The following is a 5,008-nucleotide window of genomic DNA, read 5'->3' as shown; positions in this document are numbered from 1 at the left end:
CTCCTGCTGGCTCAAAGCATATCAGTGCTGGGAACCACCGTAGTTTATTGTGCACTTAGCTTTTGTCAGCATTTCCAATAATGTGACCAATTTCTGATACGAATTACTCAACCCCATCTTTTCCAGCAATGGATATTTGCAGCAATCTTTTATCTTTGGGTGAGCTGGAACTTACCAGTTCACTTGGGTGACCATGAACTACGGCTGGACCACCGCAATTTGCTTCTTCAGAAGAAAATAAAAATGCAAATCCCAGAATGCACAGATCCTTTACAGGATTTTGGGACTCTCAAAGGCCATAGGTCTGCTCAGAAGATTTGTCCGTATGCCACTTGTTCTTGCTTATGGAAGTTGCATGTTTAACTTCTGGGCTTCCAGAAAGACATCAGCATAAGAAATGGTGCTGAAATCCCTGTTTTACTTCAAGTTCACTATTATGTCTGGTTTTGACCACTCAAGAAACTCCTCACTTTATCAAAACTGAAGGAAAAACATAGCAATGTCTAAAGCCATATCCCATCACGGCTGGAGTTTTATTTTCATCAGGCAGTATGGACAAATATGCCTGTAAGTATATACACTTGTATCAAAAAAATGCATTTGAAGGCTGGGATGTATTTCACTAAATTTTGAGTGACTACATGTTCGTCTTCAGTTAGTTCCTTTGTAGGAAAAGATATCCCCTACAAGGGGAGCTGGAATGGTGTTTCCAACAGGGCAAGTTGCAGAGCTGCTGGGACCTGACGAAGGGGATTTTCAGGCTCCTTGGATACATGCAGGGAATATCCTTGACTGAAACATTGCTGGCTTTAGGTCAAAAAGTTGATTCAGTAGAAGTCTAAACTTCTGTCCTTATGGTGTTTAGGAAACATCCTGATTTACTTAATTTAAACAAAGGCAGATATCCGGTTAAAATCCCTGGAGCTGCAGCCAATAAGTGCCTTATTTCAGCACTGTGCTTGCAACGGCGGCTACCCACCATAAAAACACGGTTCAGGGGAATAAAAGTATTAAGAAAATAAATAGATGTAATACTTGAATTAGATGCAGATTTGAAATATGTGAGGAAAGATGGAGCAAGTAGAAAGACCTGACAAGGAATAAGTAGACAGAACCTGGTGACAGCATGCTTAAGCCAGGCTGCTGCATAGGGTATGTTTTTATCTTCTATATTTGATTTCTTCCCTCTCAAGTGTAGGTAAGAAAGGAACTTGCACTGCTGGCTGCCTCGAAAAGAAGCTGTGAAAGGGTGATGCTCGCACTGTGCAGACAGAGCATAAGGAGCTGCCAAAGGAGCTGCAGGAGAAGACCTTGCTGTTTTCAGTGGATACACCGATGAAGATTGGCTATGGGCAGGTTAGGAACAGTGATGAGCTGTATTTGAGATGCATTAATGCCATCTTAGGTTATGCCTGCAAATTGTCCATACCTGCTGGCCAGCCAGATACTTCAGTGTTTCCAGCACCATTAGCTTAGTATCTCATTACCATGAATGGTTCTCTCAATCTGTGTTTGCCTGGTTTTGCAAAGGCAAGGGGAGCTTAGATGTCCTATCTGTGTGCAAAATCCCTGTCTCCCCAAAAATATGTTTTAATGAAACAGGTACATAAAAGAATAAAAACTTAGGGTTGTAAAGGACCTTGAGAGGTCAAGGAGTCCTTCCCCTAACCCTTCCATAGCTTAATGAAAGTAGTTTATCTTGTCCCTCTCCTTTCCATGGCTCTGGGTGAAAGAAGCAATGGGTGTTGATTCCTGAAGTCTTTCTTTCTGTGTGTCAAGTATGCTCTGAAAACTCTGGCTGGGCATCTACCTGCAGAGAAATTATTTCTGTTATCCAAGTTAAGGAAAAGTGGCAATGAAAAGGCAACTTCTGTGGTGGGGCTGGTGTTTTGTCACAGCCTCCCCAAGAGATGCTGGAGCTTCAAAAGGCTTCGTGTATCTAGGCCTGCTCTTTGGGTGAGGACCGCTTCAGTCCATGCCTTCCTTGAGCCTGGTGTTAACAGAGAGGGGAGCACGTTGTGGAACAGGTCCTTCCTGCTCCCAGAGCTGTGGAAGTAGAACTGGTTTGGTAGTGGTGTAGGTGGAGGAGCGTGGTTTCTTGGTTTATTTTCTGGCTCTTTCTACTGGCTGGGGTTTTCCAAGGCTCTTCACCAGTTAGGAAATCACATATGAGAGAAGTCTGACTGCAACCCAGAGTCGCAGCCTTTGTCATTGCTGTTGTTGGGACCCAGGAGATCATCAGAGAGTTGATGGGTCTGGAAGGATGGCAGGATCAGACTCGATGTCCTCTGCTTGGGCACTTTGTAGCAACTCTAGTGTTGCTAGACTTGAGTCATGTCCTTTGCTTTAGGGCAATGATACTCACTGGAGTCATCCTGGCTCTGAGGTTAGACTCATCTGGTATAAAAAAAGGCAAGTTCAGAGCAGGCCACCCTCAGACTCTAAACAAGAATGCTGTCGCTCGGCTTATGAATTCAAGATGTCAGTTTTTACATCCCGAGATCTATTTTCTGCTATGGTTTCTATTCAAGAAGGGCTGTGCCTGTGTAATGAGTAGCAGCTGATGAGGTCTTGCAGCTCAGCATTACGCAACCGAAATGAATAGCGTGTATGCAGGAGCCCCTGGCATGGCACAGCAAGGAGTACGACCTGGGGCCAGTCCCATTTCTGGGGCCTCCGCATCGTCCCTGACATCTCTCACACATGGACAGGGATGGTTTTTGCTGTCTGTTTTTCCAAACACAGGGTAAGCCATGAAAGCTGGCCCTCCTGATTTTTTTTTTTTTGATTTTTTTTTTTCCTGAAACTCCTAAAATTTATCGGTCAGATTGCTACAGTGCCCTTCAGGAGAGAGCTGTGCTTTAGCAGTGATTGTGCCTTATCCTCCAGGCAAGGTAAGTCTTGTGTGTGCCAATAATGTCTTTTATTAGATCTTTTGTTTTGATCTGATAAGAGATCTCACCTCTCCCTGCATCTGGTTCATGTCCTGAAGGTGCTGTGGGTACCACAGAATCTAACCACTTAGATCCAAAATCCCAGACCCCACAGCAACCCTCCTCATAGCCAAATCAATGTGGTCTCTCTTCATCCCCTTGATCTTCCCAATTCCCCCAAGAAAAGGGTGCCAGGGAGCTGATGAGTTGATCTAGGTAAACAATGGCATTTCAGGTTCCAAGAATGATAAATAAATTGCTTCAGGCCAAACCAAAACAAATTATTTGCATTTTCTTTGCAAACTGGGGAAAAAAAAAGGAAAAGATTCTTGTAGGGTCAGCCCTGAATAGTTTCTTCAGTCCAAACCCAAAATGTTTTATTGCATTTATTAACCTTTTCATCCAACCTTGTTTTCTTTTAATTTATATTCATTTGTAAAACAAAAAGGCTGTTTTGAGACACGAATGTGAAAATGTTGAAATGAAACATTTTGCTGTTTCAGAAAAAAACCAACCCATTTTGTTTAGAAGATGTTGAAACAATGTGTTTCGAAATTTTTTCAGAATTCCCCTCCCATTCTTTTCTCTTTCTTTTCTTCCCCTCCTTGCCCCCTGTCCCCAGGCTGAAATTATTAGCTCAGATCACCCTGAATTTGCAAGGAATTTCACCTTCAAAAATCTTTGATTTCTGATGTACTTGTTGTTAGTTTAAAAAAAAGCCTGTGGTACCTGTGAGAATGAGTTCTGGATGCTGTTGTGATATGGATGAGGGAGGAAGAGCAGCTGGGTACCTCTGAGATGGACTTTCTGTTGACCCAGGACATGGGCAGCAGGCAGCTCTGCCTTTAAAACCTCTGTTGCAACCATTACATCAAGACAGCTTTTCCCCCGCTCTGTGAGGTGAATGACAAATTGATGTTTCTCTCCTGTCCACCTCTTCAGCAGCCCAAGTCTCCAACAGATCTGGTGGTGAAGGTGATTCACTCACAGACTTAAAGCAAGGAGCTCTCCAGGAATATAGGGAGGGTGTTGCAGTTAGTGAGATCATTGCTTGGTATCACTGAGAAGTTCTTCAGGAGCAGCAGCTCCAGCAGGTTTATTGGTGCGATGCATTTACACATTGAGTTTGGTTGGATGTTTGCAGAAGATAGGGTCATCCCAGCAAAGCATCTTTCAGGTAAGATGCCCTGGGATGTCACCACCTTGGAAAGTGCAACCCAGGATGTTCATGAGCATCACAGCAAGCTTCACCATGTATTGTGCCTTGATGGGTACAACCTGGGATATATGTCTCCAAACAGGGCAGCCTTTCTGGCAACACCCAAATGGAGAGAAAAGAAGGAGAAGGAGGAGGAGGAGGAGAAGGAGAAGGAGAAGGAGAAGGAGAAGGAGAAGGAGAAGGAGAAGGAGGAGGAGAAGGAGGAGGAGAAGGAGAAGGAGAAGGAGAAGGAGAAGGAGAAGGAGAAGGAGAAGGAGAAGGAGAAGGAGAAGGAGAAGGAGAAGGAGAAGGAGAAGGAGAAGGAGAAGGAGAAGGAGAAGGAGAAGGAGAAGGAGAAGGAGAAGGAGAAGGAGAAGGAGAAGGAGGAGGAGGAGGAGAGGAGAAGAAGAGGAGCATGACCCTGGGTGAAATGACTGTCTCATATCATATGGGCTATGAGAGATGAAAGCCAGCTTTGAAGAACACTGCTGTCACTCATACCCAGCTGCTGTTCAGACCTTCCTCTCTTTTCCTCTATGTTGGTATTGCCCCTGCTCTGTTCTTGCCCACAAGAAGAATGACATGAAATATGAGAGCAAGAATAATAATAAAAAAATAATAAAAAATTTCTTTGAATAAAGCAACAAAGTAGCCAACAAATTAGTTCTTTGAAACTGATGGGGTGGAAGGAGTCAACTGGAAATAATTTCTGCTATATAGCCTTAAGACCTTTTCCTTGGCAAACAAGTAGTATATTTTTCTTTTGCATTTATAAACACGAAGTTGCCTTTTTATTTCAGTAAGTTTGGGCAAGTGAGAACAGATTAGTCTGTGGGGCAAAGGGTGGTAGCAATGGTGGTGGAGCATATGCATAGTA

General features: G+C 43.7%; 1 long non-coding RNA gene across 2 annotated transcripts; it reads left to right on the top strand.

Moving 5' to 3' along the window:
* On the top strand, window positions 1–4,321 carry LOC139827896 (uncharacterized). 2 transcript variants are annotated; one of them, XR_011739019.1, is made up of 3 exons: window positions 1–567; window positions 1,199–1,356; window positions 4,235–4,321. It is a non-coding gene; the product is annotated as an uncharacterized lncRNA (long non-coding RNA). The 2 variants fall into 2 exon arrangements; XR_011739020.1 differs by having other exon boundaries at window positions 1,194–1,356.
* Window positions 4,322–5,008: the final 687 nt, after the last annotated feature.

Source organism: Patagioenas fasciata, chromosome 4 (genome assembly GCF_037038585.1).
Source record: "Patagioenas fasciata isolate bPatFas1 chromosome 4, bPatFas1.hap1, whole genome shotgun sequence".
In the NCBI taxonomy this organism is placed as follows: Eukaryota; Metazoa; Chordata; class Aves; order Columbiformes; family Columbidae; genus Patagioenas; species Patagioenas fasciata.
The sequence above is the reverse complement of the archived record's forward strand: the minus strand, read 5'-3'. Positions and strand labels throughout refer to the sequence as shown.